This window comes from Salvia hispanica, chromosome 6 (genome assembly GCF_029641045.1).
Source record: "Salvia hispanica isolate PSC_SH4W2 chromosome 6, Shi_PSC_v1, whole genome shotgun sequence".
In the NCBI taxonomy this organism is placed as follows: domain Eukaryota; kingdom Viridiplantae; phylum Streptophyta; class Magnoliopsida; order Lamiales; family Lamiaceae; genus Salvia; species Salvia hispanica.
In genome coordinates this window covers 44,312,546-44,332,350 of record NC_142697.1, presented here as the reverse complement: position 1 = coordinate 44,332,350, position 19,805 = coordinate 44,312,546, and the positions used below count along the sequence as shown (strand labels likewise).

Sequence of the window (19,805 nt, the reverse complement as noted above, 5' to 3'; positions counted from 1 at the left end):
ATATAGATGAAGCAATCAAGGATGAAGATAAGGCCTTGATGCTCCTCAATTCTCTGCCTAATGCCTTTGAGCAATTCAAAGATGCAATACTCCTTGGCCGAGACTCCAAGGTGACTTATGGGGAGGTTCATTCAGCATTAAAAATGAAGGAGTTTCAGAAAACTGTTGAGAAATCCCATGATCTAGCCAATGAGAGTTTGAATGTGAAAGAAGATGGAAAGAAACCTGGGAAGAAAAAGTTCCAGAAGAAGCATAAGGGATGGAAGGAGAAACCAAATGAAGAAAAGGAGACAAGGTCATGTCACTACTGCAAGAAGCCTGGACATTTGAAGAAAAATTGCTATGCTTGAAAGAAGAAGCAGGCCGAGGGTGAAAAGACACAAGATACTGCTGATATCACTCAAGATATGGATTTGGCTCAAGCAATGAATGTGACAGAAGAGGAGACTCCAGACATTTGGGTGATGGACTCAGGTTGCAGCTTTCACATGACCTCAAGAAAGGGCTGGATCAATGATCTCCAAGACTGCACTGAGACAGTCCTATTGGAGAATAACCAAGTCTGCCATGTCAAGGGAATTGGCAATGTCAGAATGATATCGGAGGATTGTTCACAGAGGATGCTCACAGAGGTTAGATACATTCCATCTAGCAAGAGGAACCTTATTTCTTTGGGAATGTTGGAGAAGAAGGGCTTCACAACCATTTTAGCTACAGGTTTTATGAGGGTTACGAAGGGTAGAGAGACCATGATGACTGCTGAAAGAGTCAACAATCTTTACTATCTCAGAGCTAGAGCTGTTGATCCACCACAAGTCAATACATTGCAAAAATTAAGTGTTGTTGATTGGCAACACAGATTAGGACATCTAGGTGAGGAAGGATTGAAGGAGCTTGCCAAAAGAAAGCCGATAACCTTTGATGGGAATCTGGAAGCTGAGGCTGTGAAATCTTGTGAGGAATGTATTCTGGGAAAAAACAAAAAATTTCCCTATGGACTGGGAAGCACACTTCAGCTAGGCCTCTTGAATATGCACACTCTGATATTTGGGGACCATCACCAGTGCAAAGTCTGGGTGGAGGCAGGTACTTTCTCTCAATCATTGATGATTTCAGTAGAAAGATATGGCTATATGTGATGCGGGAAAAGTCAAAGGCCTTTACAAAGTTTCAAGAATGGTGCACAGAGGTAGAGGTGGAGCTGGAGAGAGGCTGTGTTTTAAGATGCCTCCGGACAGATAATGGATTAGAGTTTCTCTCAACAGATTTTGATGCATACTGTAAGAAGAAAGGAATTAAGAGGCACAGAACCGTGCCACACAACCCCCAACAGAATGGAGTAGCAGAAAGGGCCAATAGAACCATTCTTGAAAGGCTCAGATGTATGTTGATTTCATCAAGTATGCCTAAACGTTTTTGGGTTGAGGCTGCTTCAACTGCTGTGATTTTGATAAATAAATGTCCATTTTCTTCAATTGATAATGATACACCTGATATGAGATGGTATGGATCTGCTGGTGATTACACTAGACTGAGGAGTTTTGGTTGTAGAGCTTTTGTACATTCTAAGAAAACCAAGCTGAATCCTAGGGCTCTCAAATGTGCGATGTTGGGTTATCAAAAGGGGGTGAAAGGTTACAGACTCTGGTGCACAGAGTCAGGTATGGAGAAGGTTGTGATTAGTAGAGATGTTGTTTTCAAAGAGGATGAAATGCCTTATTTGAGAAAGAAGTCAGAGGAAACTAAGTTTGAGGTGGAGCTGGGTGAGAATGAAGAAACAGAGGATGCTCAAGATGAGATATTCACATATAATACATTAGGGACTTCTCATGGTGGAGAGAAATGCAGAGGACTTCTCATGGTGAAAGGAGCAGTGAGAGACAGAAAAGTCATATTATAGCAAGAGATCAGCCGAAAAGAAATATCAAACTTCCATCCAAATACAGTGACTATGATATGTTGTACTATGCATTCACAATAGCTGGGAAAATTGAATATCATGAGCCCTCAACTTATAAGGAAGCAGTAAGGAATCATGAAAATGACAGATGGCTAAGGGCTATGCAAGAAGAAATAGACTCATTGTACAAGAATCATACTTGGATTCTGGTTCTGAGATCAAAGCACCAAAAGCCCATAAGTTGTAAATGGGTATTCAAGAAGAAGATTGAAGCATTCAGAAATAATGAAGTGAGATTCAAGGAAAGGCTTGTGGCAAAGGGTTTCACACAAAAAGAAGGAATTGATTATAATGAGATTTTTTCTCCAGTTGTGAAACATAGTTCCATAAGGATCTTGTTGGCAATTGTAGCTCAGAGGAATTGGGAGCTGCAGCAAATGGATGTGAAAACCGCATTCTTGAATGGGGAATTGGAAGAGAAGATTTTGATGGAGCAGCCTGAGGGTTTTGTTAAGAAAGGAGATGAAGATAAAGTCTGCCTATTGAAATGAAGTCTATATGGATTGAAGCAAAGTTCCAGACAATGGTATATTAGATTTGATGAGTTTATACATAAGATAGGCTTTGAAAAATCATGTTATGATAACTGTGTTTTTGTCAAGAAAAGGAAGGGAATTGTTGTTGGTTATTTACTCCTCTATGTAGATGATATGCTTATTGCAGCAGCAACTTTGACCGAGGTGCAAGAGATTAAAAGGGAGCTGGAATCTGAATTTGATATGAAGGACTTGGGGGATGCAAAAAGGATATTGGGCATGGATATTATCAGGAATAGAAAGGAGAAAAGGTTATGGCTCACACAAAAGGAGTACATAAACAAGCTCTTGAAAAGATTCCAGATGGACAACAGCAGATCAGTGACAATCCCTTTGTCACAGCAATTTAAGCTTTCTGTTGCACAATCTCTCAAGACTGATAAGCAGAGGGAAGAGATGTTGAAGATACCTTATGCTAGCATAGTAGGCAGCATTATGTACACAATGGTTTGCTCAAGACGGATATTAGTCATGCAATCAGTGTTACTAGCAGGTTTATGGCATACCCAGGCTTAGAGCATTGGCATGGTTTGAAAAGTATTTTGAATATCTCAGGGGATCAGCTGATTATGGTATATTGTTTGATGGTAATCAGGTGGTGAATGGAGAAGCTTTGATGGGATATTGTGACTCAGACTTTGCTGTAAGTCTAGACACAAGAAAGTCTCAATCAGGATACATCTTCTGCCTTTATGGTTCTGTAGTGAGTTGGAAGTCCAATTTGCAGTCAGTTGTGGAATTATCTACTACCGAAGCCGAGTACATAGCTATGACAGAAGCTGTGAAAGAGAGTTTTTGGTTGAAAGGGATATTGTCTGACTTTGCAGTAAGTCAAGATGCAGTGACAGTAAGGTGTGACAGCAGCAGCGCTATATGCTTATCTAAGCATCAAACTTTCCATGAAAGATCTAAACATGTGGATGTAAAGTTGCACTTTATCAGAGATGAAGTGAACAAGGGGAAGGTAAGAATTGAGAAGGTATCTACTGAGGTAAACGTTGCAGACATGTTAACTAAAACCATTCCAAGTTCCAAACTTAGACATTGTTTGGAGCTGGTGAATCTGGTCCAGCACTGAGGTTGCAGGGGAAGTGGAGAAGATGATCTGACGTTTATTCCATTAAGATCCAAGGTGGAGATTTATTAGTATATGTGGATACTTAATAGAATTACACAAGAGATCAGGGACCAAGTTGCAAAATATACACAAGCTCAAAGGAGCTCCAACGGCTAGTTTCGGTTAGAGAGAAATGGTTGAGAAGCTGCAATTGAAAGGGGTTGAGCTAGAGATTGAGAGCTCATAACTAATTCAGTTTCATAGAGAAAGAAATACATTTTTCTGAGTGAGGAATCGAGAGTGCATCATCTCTGTTTTTGGTGCCGAGTTCACGAGAGGGTGAGCGAAAGATTCTAGAGTGTATTTTCTCTGAGTGTTTCGAGTTTGTAGTGTGCGTTTGTAATCTTGATTTAGTGGAATAAAGCTTTATTGTGATTCTCCCATGGACGTAGGTTCGATAGAGCCGAACCACGTAATTGTTGTGTCCTCGCATTTCAATTTCAGTTGTTGCATTCATAGTGTTCGATAAATTGTTGAAGTAAGTGTTTCTTGAGTGTTGATTGATCTTGGTGATTCTAACAAGTGACGTGTGGGTGTGTGTTTGTTTCCCTTTTGTCAGAATAAACGTTTGTCCTCTTGTTTTGGATATTTAATGTAGTAATAATTGCTTGTCGCGAATCAATTGAAAGTAACTAATACATTAAAAAAAAGGTTTAATAATATTAAGATTGACGCAGTCATGAAGCTTTCTAGCAGCTTGTATCTTTTTTTGAAACTTTACTAAGTTAACTATTCATCTTTACCGTATGTAAATGAAGAAAGATAATTGATACTATAAGGAGAGGAAATGAAGGATCAAACTGAAACTCTTAAAATTATTGATGAAGAAAAAATATTATGTGGAAGTGTTTATGAAGCTAAATTATGGGTTAATTTTATTTTATGAAGCTAAATTATGACTGAATAAATTGTTCATATTATGTTATGTGATAGTACTATCATTTTAGAAGTTTTAAATTTTCTATATTTAAAATAAGAAATTTATACATTTTAAATTTATTTAAAATTTTATGTTATATGTACGTATTTAATTTTCAACCGCGCGGATTCATCTGCATATATTTAATTTATTCGGAATGCTATATATGAACATCATTTAACCGAAAAGTGATCAATTAAATTTTTACTTTTTGGATTGCTGAAGCCATTTACGTGGTCATATTTGGATTTACTTTTGATGTCATCAATTAGTGCATCTGAGCTTCTTTTATTTTACTTTGCAGTAACATGCATTTGAGTTTTTCATCATAATTTCGTGTTCACCTATTCCTCACATGAATGACGGAAAGAAACCAAAGAAAAATGAAATCATACTTTTTATTTATTTTAAATTATACCTTGACATCAAAATATTACTAGTAGTATTATTTTAATGTTTACGTAGAAAAAGTACACATACAAAAATACTTTATAAACTATATATATTGACTTATTCCCGAATTTTTGTGTTCTTCAGGTTTTTTTATTTGTATAATTATTTTGTTAACCTCCAACTCAATGAACACAATTCATAGAAATCTAGACATTCATAGAAAATCTGGAAGCCATTGTGTATATAGTATATTATTAATTTAGAAGACAATACAATCAACAAATCAGAGTGGCGCAGCGGAAGCGTGGTGGGCCCATAACCCACAGGTCCCAGGATCGAAACCTGGCTCTGATAATTTCAGTTGTAGCTTCCAAATCTGATTATATTTTTTATTTTTCGCCGTATATTTCTACATTATAATATGATTATTTTTTTTAATTTTATTTTTGGCCAAAAATATTTCTACTATAAGCTTATTATATTTTTTATTTTCGCCATATATTTCTACATTATAATATGATTATTTTTTTATTTTTATTTTTTGCCATATATTTCTACTACATTATACTCCATATTTTCAGTATGTAATTGAATTCATTTAATTTGTTTAATCGCATTTCCGCAATTTCTCAAACACATTCAACTTTTCAAGATTCTAATAAGCGTATTTCTCATTTTATATGATACAAGTAGTTTGCATTCATTTTTTTTTTGTTTAGTCACACTTCTACATCATCTATAGTATTTCGAAATATATATGTGACCAAAAAAATCCCATCAAAATTCTAATGCAGCAAACTGTTGTGTGATACCAAACCCATGGCAAAAAAACATGCCTTCATTCACCTAAAACATCGATCAACACACAAACCCACCTTAAACAACGAGGAACAAACATCCTAACATCGATCAACACATCACAACACCACCCTAACAAGAGAGAAACAAACATCACACACAGTCACATGACATGTTATTCTTCAACCAAACAGAAAAGAAAACAAACAAACTCAACACCCTCACAGGATCAAACACACACACATGAGCTGCCAAATTTCACACATAGATAATCTTGATTCCACCAATGGTGATATCCTCCCCTCCATCTCTCGGCACCAGCGACACCAAAATCTTGTCATCGTCCTCCACATCCAAATCCTCCAGCAGCTCCGTCAGCCCCAGCCTGATCTTGCTCTTCACATTCGCCGCATTCTTGTGCGGCACCTGCGAGTAACCCCCCGCGTACTCCGCCAGATCAATCACATCGCTCGGCTCATCGTCCTCGTCGTTCACAAACACCTCAAACCTCACAAACTCCGACGTGTCCACCTCAATCCCCTCGATCACCAGCAGCTCCTCCTCCCTCTCCTTCTCCCCCTTGCTCCTCTTCCGCTTCGGCCGATCCACCAAAACCCTCACCACCTTATCCAGCTTCACCGGAAACACGCTCGCATCCGTCGCCTTGGGAGCCGACGACTCCTCCGCCACCTTCAGCTTCCTCACCCTCGCCCTCGCCTTCGGCCGCTTGTTCAGCCACGGAATCTCCACCTTCTGGAAGGTATAACCCATCTTCAAATTCTCCACCGTGTCCCTCACCTTGACCCGGACCAGCTGCGCGTTCTCGTCGTAGAACAGAAAACTCGTGTCGAGCCAGTCCGCGTCGGAGAACTCCTTCGGCCTCGCGCCGCGGAGATCACGCCACACGGACCACATACGGTCCACGTTGGCGTGATGGCAGAAGAAGAGCGGGTCCCTCCCCGTAGAATAAAAGTTCCCCATGTCCTCCCCTGCCGGGGAGCTGGGGTCCCCACACCACGCGTGAATCGCGGTGTGGGACCCCCGCTCCACGGAGCCTGCCCCGGGGTCAGGTTTGGCCCCGAGGCTGTACTTGGCACCGTAGAAATCCTCCAAATTGACCGCGCTCCGGACCATCTCTGAGTACATTTCGGTGAGGTTGCTCGGGACTACCTTGTCCTGAGCAGTCGTCGATTTTTTGGAGAATCGGAGATCGGCGTAGGGAGGGGGGTTGGTTAACGGGAGGTGGGCTTGGTTGCGCCGCGGATTGAAGAGGGGGGAGTTTTCTTTGACGAACATGGAGGGCATGGCCATGCCTTTGGGGTTATCCCAATTCCAGTAGGGGAGGGCGAAGACGGGATCGTCGATCAATTTGGCTAAAATTCGCTCGTAGAAGTATAGATACCAGCGGTGCCAGGGGAAGAAGAGCCAGGAGAAGTGGATTTGGAGCTTGTTGGAGGGGTCGGGGCCGCCCTGGTCGTAGGTGAGGTTGCAGTAGGCGCAGTGGACGTTGGCCTGCTGCATGAAGCTGCGGGGGTCGTCGGGGGGGAGGGCTTTCATGAGGGCGGTGGCTTCTTCGTACTTGGCGATGAAGGAGGGGTCGGCGAGGTGGGCGGCGGGGCGGACGCGGATGGAGGAGGGGGAGGGGAGGGAGTAGTCGAGGGCGGTGTCGGAGAAGGGGGGGCAGCAGTCGACGTCGAGGGGCTGGCGGAGGTTGAGGTTGGTGCCGCGGCTGCATTTGGCGAGGTCGGGGGCGGGGATGGGGGAGGCGGGGGAGTCCCCGGGGAGGATGAGGGTGGAGGCGGCGCCGTAGAGGCCGCCCATGCCGAGGAGGAGGTTGCGGCGGTCGACTTTGTCGGCGGCGTTGCAGGAGATGGTGAGGCGGCGGGGTGGTGGTGGGGGGAGACGCGGCGGGTGGGGGAAGGAGGGGATTTTTGTGATGGCGACGGTTGAGAGAGGGAGAGATGCCATGGTGTTGTTTGAGGTTTAAAATGTGGGGTGGGTTTGAATAGTGAAGAGTGGAATGAGTTATATAGAGTAGGAGTGTGGAGTTTGGAGTGGGATTATTTATCGGGATATTGACGCCTAATATCATGGAACGTTCAAAAAATTAGTTTTTTCCTACGTACTTTGAAATTGACAAATAATATCATTAACTTTACCGTGAGTTTGTTATTTTCCATCAGTGAAAAAATTTCGGCTATATTAATAGATTGAAGAACAAATTTGAAGGGTGTGACAAAAAAAACTATTCTGAAATATTGAAAATTTTGAAAATCTAGAAGTTGTCGAGAAATCATGAAAAAAATCTGTGACTTATTAGCCGGAATTTTTTTATTGGTGGAAAATAACAAACTTGGGGTAAAGTTTGTGATATCATATGTCAATTTCAAAGTACGTGGGAAAAAAAACCTAATTTTTTGAATGTTCCATTATACTCCCTCCGTCCCAATAAAAATGAAACATTTGATTTATGGCACGAGATTTTATGCAATGTTGTTTTGTTTCTAATGGGACAGAGGGAGTATTAGCCATTAGCTGCCAATATCCCTATTTATTATTGCATGTGTAATAAAAGGTTGTAAGTCTGTAAGTTGTAACGTTTTTCATAAGTTGATATATTGTGGATAAGCTTTGGCATGGGGTAATTTTGGCACGATTTGGTCTTTTTCGTTTTGCTACTTTTTTGTGATGGTTACATGTCAATTCATGGTTAGGTTAATCACGGTTCGGATCATGTGTTTTGTAGTTTCATGTGTTTTATGTTTGTCCTCGTTCTGTTGGGGGGAATTTTGGGTTCGGTTAATTGGCTTTTTCTCGAAAGCTTGATCTACGACAAATTACTCTCGATTTCTCTTATTTTCACCTTAATGTCGTATCTCTGTTCTATTTGCCTTATCACTCTCCGCTCCTCGGCCATTTTGTGTTGCTGCCTCTACGGCCGATTTTCGGTTTCTTGATTTTGGTAGGTGGTTTCTTGATTATGATGGCTTGTTTATTTTGGTGGTGGGGATGAGTGGCTGTCTCCGGCAGATTTGTATTTTTGGCTATTTTTACTATAGTTTGGTTCAATTTTGGATAGTACTATTATCCACTATTCAGTAGGTGAGAAAGGTCACCTGTATTTGGAGAGGTCATAAAGATGGCATGGTCAAAGCATGCAATTTGTGTTTTGCTTGCAGTCTATGGTATTATTGGACTGGAATTCCCTTTGTCTATTTGTAATAACATAGCTGTGCATGTACCACAGATTTGATTAATTAGTTATTCTAAGATAAAATTAAACAAGCTTATAATCTCTTAACTGAAAAATTGAGAGAAATATAATTTTACCACCAAACATATTAGTACTACATTATCTAAGATGTAATATAGTCTATCTAATAATATCAAATTTAATAGTAAAAGTTTTATTCTAGACAAAACTCGTTTTTACATATACATATTGTAATTCACTATTATTTCATTAAACATAGTCCCTCTGACTCATTAATTTAGGCTGAATTTTTTTTTTCGTCCGTCGTATAGAAATAATCCATATTCATTTAAGGAAATATTTTTCTCATTTATTTTTTATTTTATTATTTATGGATCCTATCATGCATTATATTATTTTAGTGACATTTTCTTATTTTCTCTTATTTTAATAATTATAAAATTTGTGTCATCACAATTAATCCTTTTCTATGATAGTGAGATAACAAGCAGTAGTTACATGTTTTGAACAGATTGGACATGCAATATCTTCTTCTTCTTGCAATATCTTAACAATACGAAGTGGCCAAGTGGGCTCCACAGGAAATTATTATTGCAGTACAACCTACCCATTTTTAGTACTCAATGTTGTTTTTACTTTTCCTTTTGGAAAGTATATATATGTATGGCTCAAAAATATTCCTCCAATACTCCTTGATATTTGACTGCTCAGACTGATATGTAAAAATATACTCCTACTATTCACTATTCCTGCCTTTTATATTTAAAGAAATACGGATACACGCACTAATAATTCTTTAAAAGGACTTTTATTATAATAATGACAAAACACAGCTCAGTCAATAATAAGGATGCTCTCTTCCCATTAATAAAATGCTTCTTCTCAAATTAATAAGTAAGTTAGAGGTTTAAATTATCACATTCAAAACAATGAATGAAGATCGAGTAGTATTATTCATTTTTTGAAAGAAAAATTGAGATCACGGGTGTAGAACAAAATTCACAAATTAAGTCACTGCACTATATATTTTTCAAAATAGAAACAATCTTGTTTTTTTTTAGATATTGGAAACAAGGTACACTCAGCCACTGCAAAAGATAAAGCCCGAAAAGGATAAAAGGATACCTACTTTAAGTTCCATTGTCTACGTCATTTACTCACTTCGTACAAATATAATTGATGTAAAATTAGTAATTTGAATTGTAAACAGAGTATTTAAAATTTTGAATATAGAGCCACATAATTTACCACCTACCAGTCAAGGAAGAGAAGTCACATGTTGTAGTAGGTAGTCAAATAATAAGAGGCCACGTCCTAAATGAAATACCGCCATTTTATGAAGTGGAAAATAATTTAATCTTTCATCACCATTATAATTTTGACAAATAATGAAATTTAAAAGCTTATAGTAGAAAATTTTACAGCTGTAGCTTATAATTAACTTTTAAAAAAAATTCTTTAATTGATTTAGTTTGACAAAATTTAATTCGTGAGAAATTTAAATCATCTTCCACCCATTTACAAAAACAGGTTTCATTATTCCTGTGATCCTATGATCCTACTATCATTTAGTGACCAATTCATCAAAAGGTATTTGAGTAATATATTTCCATATAGGATGCGACTTCTTAAATTTGAATTTAGTCATAATCACAATTTACAAAAAAAACTCAATTTATTGCTACATCTTTCATTCTTTCTATATGTTTCTCTTAAAACTCGATCGTAACCTTAGTTCATTCCACACTTCACCTTAATTAGGGTGGGAGCCTTAATTGTATTTATCAAATTAAATACTCTTAAGAAATAATTCAAGACCATATACGCGTATAATTATCTCGGTTCGGTAATTTTTTTAACTTAAAAAAACCAATTAATATGTCGACATCGATCACCAAATCTAGAGTTTGAAAGAACATAGTCTCAATCGGAATTTAAAAACATCTATCGAGAGCTTGAAAGACTAGGATTGAGTTTTGGGCATCATCTTGTTTGGAGTTAACTAGATGTGCATGCATGTTGAGAATCATTTCATTGGAAGCTTTGAAAGACCAGAGATGCACATGCATAATTCCTAGACGAGTGGTGCTAAAATGTCTAAGATGTGGAAATATGTAAATAGTAGGAGTAATTTTTAGACATGTCACCATCATGTTAGTTCAAATTATAAATGACCAAGGGCATTGAAATTACTCCATTATGAATTGTTTTGTAAAAGCATGCTTTAGTAGTAGTACTTTTTGTACTTGTTTTGTAAAAGAACCTTATTTTCTTTAATGCTATGAGAATGAAGTTAATTTAGTCTTTTTATAATAAGTCCAGTTGGAAGTTAAGATGTTCACATCTCATACACAAACGAAAATGCTAGAAGAAATTGCCACATACACAACTTATTTTAATTACACACACAAACACAATCAAACAGCCAAACAAGAAGAAAAGCTAAACATAGATGATCTTGACTCCACCAATAGTGATGTCTTCTCCCCCAGCTCTAGGCACCAAAGTCACCAAACTTCTTTACTTGTTTGATAAGAGAGATGAGATATAACAAGATTTGTTAGATTTGTTAAATAAGATAAGAAACTTTGAGTAACATACTTCATATTTTATCCATGATTATTGTTCTAGAGTATAGAGGAATTATATCGATCAACACGATTAAGCTAGGATCCTAAGTGAAATATAAATAGAGTCATGCTAGTTCCAAAGCCAACAAGTGAATATATGGAAAACTATTTTCTCATTCTCAAATTTCAACCCAAAATTTTGCTACTTGAGAATGTCATTCCAAATTGTATGTCATTCCAAATTGTAAGCTCGTTTAGCTGCCGTGAGAGTGTTGGAGAGAAGGCTTGCTATAGTCATGGGCCCAACTCCTCCGGGAACTGGAGTGATGGCCGAAGCAATCGTGCTAGCCTCCTCATAACATACGTCCCCAACAACCCGATATCCACTGCTGCAACTCGTGTCCTGTCGTTCCAAAAAGCACAAATTTAGCACAAAACAAATAACTAGTGGCAACGAGGAAGTGGATTCCAGAAGTGCAAGCCGGAAAAGATCACCTAATACCTATCCTAATACATTCCCTAATCCACCCCTCACATACATGTAATGGACCCCACCATCATATTTTATATATGTGAGGAGTGGATTAGAGAATGTATTAGGATAAGTATTAGGTGATCCTTTCCGAGTACCAGGCATACCTCAACATGATTGAATCCGACGTCGATGACAACAGCGCCAGACTTGATCCAGCTACCTCTGACCATGTTTGGCTGCCCCACAGCGGTGATTACAATGTCTGCTTCTCTAGTGATCTCCTCGGGATTCTTTGTCGTCGAGTGGACGACCGTAACAGTTGCATCTTCTCTCTGCCGAGCAAGAGACATTGGGATTTGATCAAGTTGGAAAGGTTTGTATAGTATGACAAGGAGAGTATAATATTACTTGCAAAGAGAAGGGCAATTGGCATTCCAACAATATTACTCCTGCCGATTACAACAACCCTCTTTCCCTTCATTGGTATACCATATCTATGCAATAACTCTATGCATCCTTTGGGCGTACACGAAACAAACAGTGGTTCTCTATCTCTCATAGCCAGGAGGCCGATATTCAGGGGATTGAATCCATCAACATCTTTTTCAATAGAGATAGCATTCAAGATATTTTGCTTATTCATATGCTGGCAAAAAAAAGAAGAGATGATTAGTATTATTGCCAAATACACCGGTGCGATCATATCATAACTCATATTTATGTGATAACTTAATAACCCTATCATTTTATGGGTCAAAAATATCATTTTTACAAATAATGATATTTTTTTACAGCAGGCATAAAATGATATTCTGTTCCATAAAATGATATTTTTCGTCCATAAAATGAGGGTTATTAGATTATCACCATAAATATGAGTTATGATATGATCACATCCCGGTTACATAATATTCAGATTTGGAGGCTTACAGAAGGTAGAGGCAACTGAACCAGGATACCGTTAACTGCAGGATCATCATTGAAGCATGAGATATGCTTAAGCACTTCTTGTTCCGAGGAGTCTTCAGCTAACTTCATATGACTTAATCCCAACTGATTCACAGGCTTTTATCTTGTTGCGTACATAAGTTGCAGAATCCTTCCTCTCTCCGACAAGAATAACAGCCAGTCCAGGAACAACCCCACTAGATTCCTTCATTTTTGATATTTCAGCAGCTATTTCCTCTGTGATCTCTCTGGCAATTGCTTTTCCGTCAATCTTCTTAGCAGACGACTCACTGACCAACGCAGCTATATAACATCACATGTGAAATAAGAATGAAACTTGGTACTGAGCTCAGTTCATTTACCAATATAAATGCAAGATCAATCATCCTTGAGTCATTCCAATAGACATTGTGATGCAAAACGTATAGAGAAATTGACTGTACGGAGAAGAAATTCAGAGAAACCCTAGTTTCAATGAATTAGGGAATATTATTATCAAAATTCAACTGCGGCCCAAAACAAAAACAACGCTATTTATAAGCGTCTAAAAAACCCTAGAAGTTCAAAAGGATATACAACAGAAAATTAAAAATTAAAAATAAGCCCGAAAAAACAGTAAATTGCAGTTTTCGCCCCCTAAACGAGGTCGCGATGAGTTCGATCCCAAATTGCGTTTTGCATGTACCGTGCAAATTTCAAATCAATCTAACACCGCCAATTTTTGCCCGATTTCTACGTTGATCACATTGCTTCACTCGTTTGAGTTTTATCGCATAATTAATTGCATGATTAACTAAATTCACTATCATCGCTACTTATTCTCGTTTCTATATTATATAAAATAGCACGGGTGATAAAAATACAAAATTACAAAAATACAGTAAAATCAAGAAGAAATCAAATTCAAAAGCTTGTGTTACATTAACCAGCACCCCTTCCCAATAGACAAATTCAAATTCCATAACTGCTCATAAATTGGTAACACGACAACGTCTCAACACGCATGCATAAAGCTCATTAGTATGCAGAAAAGCATGCGCTCACCGTAAGTCTTAATAGCTCTACTCGTTCTCAGGAAGGCGGGAGAGCTTCGCACCCGGACCGGACGGTGGTCGTTACGAAAACTCGGCGTGACCAGCTGTCTGAAGCGGCGGTGATTCCGAATATAGCGGCGGCGGAGGATGCCATCTTCGGAAGGAGGAATTGGAGCCGGAATCGAAACTTCTTTGTAAAATTAATTTTGTTTTTTTCTCTTCTTTATTCTTATATATAGCTCTCTAATCAAATTAAATTATAAATTTAATGGATTATAATTTTTTTAATTTTCTAACAGAAATTGCACATTTTAGTATGACAAAATAAACAATCTTATTTTAAGATGTACATAAATCCACTATTGTTAGTATAAAGATAAGGTTATTAGGGCGGTTATGATTTGATTTTAAATTTTATATTGATTTGATTTGAAACAAGAAACATAGTCCCACTTTCGTGTTTATGCCCAGCTCATTTTGGGAAAAGATAAATGTACATAATACTCTTAATTTTTTAATCTAATCAAATCAGTTTAATTTAAACCGGTTTTATTATTATTTATATTATTTATTTACTAAAATATCCTTTATTATATTTAAATCTTAAAAAAAAATTAGTGTTAATATTTAAATATATCAAATTAAATCTCCATGATCATGATTCATATCTAATACTCCTACCTCCACGTCAAAACTCCTAATTAAATCTCCATGATCATGATTCATATCTAATACTCCTACCTTGACGTAAAAAAAATTTCACTCCCTCTCAAATTATAATCAATTCCCAAAACTAAATATTTTCCTTACCAAAAATAAGGATGCACATTGCATAAAACACAAAAAAAATGAAAAATAAAATTTTTAAAAATCAGTACCTAGTTATTTCAAACATGCACCTCTCCTCTTAAATAATAGAAAAATATCACATGACTAATTATATGACTTGGTTTGAGGACGGTTATTTTTAGGGGTATTTTTTGTCTCACAGCAAACAATTGATTTAAATCGATGAAAAATGTCACGTGACAAGCCAGAACTCATTAAAATTTATTGAATTAGCTTTAAATCATACTATATAATTATGCACAGTTAATCTAATTTAATTTTGTGATTGATTGCAGGATTAAGATTTAAAATCCTAATAATGGCACAAAGTAACGGCTTGAACGTTGGAATGGAGCAGAAGAGGGGAGATTGGGCTCAAGGAATTATGTATTTTGTTTATTTATTTTGTTCAGGCCCAATGCCATTTGTAATTGGACTTTTATTTTTATTTTTCATGGGTCAGCCCAAGTATATTTCTTTTTTACTTCCATTTCGTTTATTAATTAAAGTTCAATGAAGGACTCTAATTAATTTCATGTCCCCTTTCCCATACGAAACTTAATTCGCACAACGTTAATTAATTAAGAACTAATTTAATGAAAAACTTGTATGCCCACATCGCACTTCCACTTCAATTTCAACAACGATATCATCTTCTACTCACGTCATCGATAAGTCACATCATTTCCAATGGCTTGTAAGTCAATCATGGATATCATATCCCATTCACAATAGTCAACGATCTTGATTACATCACATTCTCCACCCATCACACATAACCAATTAAGATATTGATTTCAACAAACAATTAATACATACACATATCCATTGCACGGATTTCCCTTCACACAACCAAACAATTAGCCTATTGGTGTTATGTCAAGTACTACAACGACTCATAAACATATCCATTTGACTATTCAACCAAAATTCGTATTTCACAAGTATTCATGGAAGAACTAAGATGCAACGTGGTCAAGTATATTATTCATGTTACCAAAAATATTTAAATTCTCATTTCGAGTGAGAAATTAAATATTATTTTTTAAAAATCTATTTTCATCACTATATATCATTAAATCCAAAAAACTTTATTATTAAAAAATAAAGGTCTCGAATTCGAGTCCACCATGACACAACTTTTGCAAATTTTTATTCATTTATTAATACTCTCTCTGTCCACGATAAATAGTCACATTTTGACATTTAAGAATGTCCATGAAAAATAATTAAATTTAATAAAATTGGAGAGTTTCTCCTTCATACTTTTCCCACTTTTTCTCCACATCAAAACAAAAACAATAAATGAAATTACTACTATTACTCTATTAGCATTAGTTTTTTTTTTTGGAGGTAACGTTTTTGTGGTTGTACGAGTATGGATGATTAAAATTGATGGGTAAATACTAAATAACATATATAAATTTATAGAATATTTCATCTTTGCATTGCGATAGACTTTAGAAAGAGAGATTACAATACTAGCAGGTATCATTTTCAGTTATCTTTGGACCATAATTATATTTCTATAGTTTTATTTTAACCACAGTTGTACATTCTTAGTTTCATTAAACATCACTTGCAGTCGCATAAAGGCATAACCATCTCCCACATTCCATAACAATCACTTGCAATCACATAACCATCTCCCACATTCCACAACAATGGCAGATAGCAAGGCTTCTTCTAGTTCCCGCCCTAGCTTCCCTCGGGAGAAGCTGATCAGCTTTGAGCAAGCGTTGAAGCATGTTGAGGCGAAACCTCATAAGGAATTAGCAGACTTAGCACATCTCATGCGGCTCCTGATGGACATTTCAAAACCCTACCGACCCCCGATGAGGATGGACAAGACGGACGAACTCAAACATCAGATCTGCCGCCCCACAGCCACCATTAATATCCACCTCGACTCCAACTCTCCAACTAAAAGATGCAATAGTAGAAGATCGGGTAGGAAAAAGAATACCTTTGTTTACATAAATACCCAATAGTAGACTCCAAATAAAAGACTCAAAATAGGACACAAATTAAAGCAACAACCGAAGCAGACTTCATCTTCATAAGCCATTAACCTTCTTGGGACATCATCCAAAAAATGTTTGGATTAGTTGAGATAACAATGGTTGCAATTACGAATAGATAAAATTTTAAATTTTACAATAGAATCAATTTTAATTATGAATGCATCACTTTATTATATTCAATCAAACAAAAGCAAGAAAATACCTAAACCCCAGATCATTAATAGTACTAGAGAAAAACGAATTTCATGCATATTTTAACGTGACTTAAATAAACAATACAGATTAAAATCTCGGCCAAAAAGTGAAAAGCATGTGTTGAAAAACCTAACTATATATCTATAGACAAATTCAAAAAATAAGAGTATGACATAAAGTTTAACTTACACCAAGCCGTTTCATTTCTTCTCCGCCTTCTTATCCCATCCCATCACGCGCCAGTATCTTGCAATGCTACTTTCCTCGCCTTCGTTGGGGCGAGGGGCATAGGGGAAGCGGCTGGAGAGGGGGGCAGCGGGGAAGATGTCGTCGAGGTGGATATTGATGGTGGCTGTGGGGAGGCAGATTTGAGGTTTGAATTCTTCCATCAAGTCCACCCACACCGGGGGTCGGTAGGGTTTTGGAATGTCCATCAGAAGGCGTATCAAGTCTGCTAATTCCTTATGACTTTTCGCCTTAACATGCTTCAACGCTTGCTCAAAGCAGATCAGCTTTCTCACGGGGGAAGCTAGGGCGGGAACTAGAAGCAGCCTTGCAATCGGCCATTGTTGTGGAATGTGGGAGATGGTTATGTGACTGCAAGTGATTGTTGTGGAATGTGGGAGATGGTTATGCCTTATGAATGGATTGGGAACCCATGAAATCTTAAAAATACGAAGTGGGCTCCATAGGAAATTATTATTACAACCTATCCTCAGAGATCACGGGTGTAGAACAAAATTCACAAATTAGGTTACTGCACGTACGTATATGGTTTTCAAAATAGAAATAATCTTGTTTTCAAAATTCACAAAAGGTAAAGCCGCAAAAGGGTATACTCCTATATCTACTTTCAGTTCCATTGTCTACATCATTTATTCATAATTGACGTAAAACTTAGCAAATTGAATAGAAAACAAGTATTTAAAATTTTGAATGTAGAGCCACATTATTAACCACCTACCATTCAAGGAAGAGAGGTCACATGTTGTAGTAGGTAGTCAAATAATGAGAGGTCAAGTCCTAAATGAAATACCCCCTTTTATGAAGGGGAAAATAATTTAATTTTCAACACCAGACAAATTAATTTAATCTAAAAGCTTATAGAAAATTTATTTCATGCTATAACTTTTTTTACAGCTGTAGATTATAATGAAATTTTAAATATTTTTTCTTTAATTGATTTCATTTTTGACAAAATTTAATTCGTGGTGAAATTTAAATCATCTTCCATCCATTTACAAAAGAGTAGTCTGGTTTCAATCATTACTCCTATCATTTCGTCAACTCAACAAAAGTGGGGTATTTCATAGTTTTATTTGAGTATTTCAATTTAGGATGCGACGAATTTAAAAAAAAAACTCAATTTTCTAGTACTACGGAGTAGTATTTAATCTAGTGGCCTTTGCCCTTTTTCTAGCATCTTTTCTGATATTTATCTCTACTAAAAATGTGTACTCCAAATCTTTCGATGTTTCTCTTAAAACTCGTAACCTTAGTTCATTCCACACTTCACCTTAGGGTGGGAGCCTTAATTGTATTTAACAAATTAAATACTCCTAAGAAATAATTCAAGGCCATATATGCGTATAACTATCTCGGTTCGATAATTTTAAACTTAAAAAAGCAACTAATTTGTCGACATGGATGAACAAATCTAGAGTTTGAAAGAACATCCTCTCATTCAGAATTTAAAAAACATCTATGCGAGAGCTTGAAAGACTAGGAATGAGTTTTGGGCATCATCTTGGTTGAGTTAACTACATGTGCATGCATGCATGTTGAGAATCATTTCATTGGAAGCTTTGAAAGACCAGACGATGCACACAATTTCTAGACGAATGGTGCTAAAATGTAAGATGTGGAAATATGTAAATAGTAGGAGTAGATATTTTAAATAGAAAAATACAACCGTTGGAGATATGTGCACTTTTAAACCAGACGAATGGGATAACCTTAGGCCATCCGCAACATTGTCTCTTATCCGTCTCTTAACCGTCTCATCTCTTCACTATTCATGGGCCCCACTGTACTTTTCAGCTCATCTCTTAACTAAGAGACAACACCTGCAACCCTCCATCTCCCAACCATCTCTTAACTATTCATTCAATTTCATTTTTTATTTTTAATTCCAACAAATTCAATTAATAAAAACACACTTCATTAAAATAAAATAAATATTACAACTTAAAAGCCTAAAAAATAGAAAAAAATACATAATTTAAAATCCTAAAAAATAAAAAAAGTACATAATTTAAAATCCTAAAAAATAAAAAAAAAATACATAATTAAAATACTCTAAATGAAACTATAAAAACTACTCCGTCGGCGAATCATCATCCCCCGAAGTCGGCCATGCAGCTATACCAAGTTGAGCTCTCATATACTCAATTCCGGCCATATGGGCTGCAACTTGGCCAGGATTCATTTTTGAGAGGTCTGTCATCGTGGCGACTAGGTACATGGACATTAGGGTGTGCGAGCCCGTGCCCGTGCCGGAGCCCGAGCCCGAGCCCGCCTGGCTTGGTCCGCCGCGGCCCATCCATCTCGCTCTCGCTCTCCCCCTGACTCTAGCCGCCTTCGCCGCCTTGGTCCCTTGCGGCCGACGTCGTGCACCGGAAGAAGACCCCCCTGCATCATCGGTTGGCGTGCCCTCATGTGAGATGTTGCCTTCGCCGCCATCACTAGACGAGTAGTGGCCACGCGTCGTGCGCTTCGTGCGTTTCGAGCCCGACTCGACACCGCCAGCCCACCTTTCAAGGTGGTGGACTTGCGACCAACAAGCTTGAAATCT

At 37.4% G+C, this 19,805-nt stretch overlaps 1 long non-coding RNA gene, 1 other non-coding gene and 2 pseudogenes across 3 annotated transcripts; 1 reads left to right on the top strand and 3 right to left on the bottom strand.

Moving 5' to 3' along the window:
* Positions 1 to 5,207: 5,207 nt before the first annotated feature.
* TRNAM-CAU (transfer RNA methionine (anticodon CAU)) lies at positions 5,208 to 5,279 on the top strand. The gene has a single exon. It is a non-coding gene; the product is annotated as a tRNA-Met (tRNA).
* A 466-nt stretch (positions 5,280 to 5,745) lies between these two features.
* LOC125206913 (polyphenol oxidase I, chloroplastic pseudogene) lies at positions 5,746 to 7,697 on the bottom strand (annotated as a pseudogene).
* Positions 7,698 to 11,722: 4,025 nt separating this feature from the next.
* On the bottom strand, positions 11,723 to 14,118 carry LOC125206912 (bifunctional protein FolD 4, chloroplastic-like; annotated as a pseudogene). The gene is made up of 5 exons (XR_016132896.1): positions 13,975 to 14,118; positions 12,913 to 13,233; positions 12,396 to 12,628; positions 12,147 to 12,318; positions 11,723 to 11,910 (listed from the first exon to the last, which is right to left on the bottom strand). The product of XR_016132896.1 is annotated as a bifunctional protein FolD 4, chloroplastic-like (transcript).
* A 2,098-nt stretch (positions 14,119 to 16,216) lies between these two features.
* Positions 16,217 to 17,707, bottom strand: LOC125208562 (uncharacterized). Its single transcript, XR_016132662.1, has 2 exons — positions 17,201 to 17,707; positions 16,217 to 16,864 (listed from the first exon to the last, which is right to left on the bottom strand). It is a non-coding gene; the product is annotated as an uncharacterized LOC125208562 (long non-coding RNA).
* Between the last annotated feature and the right edge of the window lie 2,098 nt (positions 17,708 to 19,805).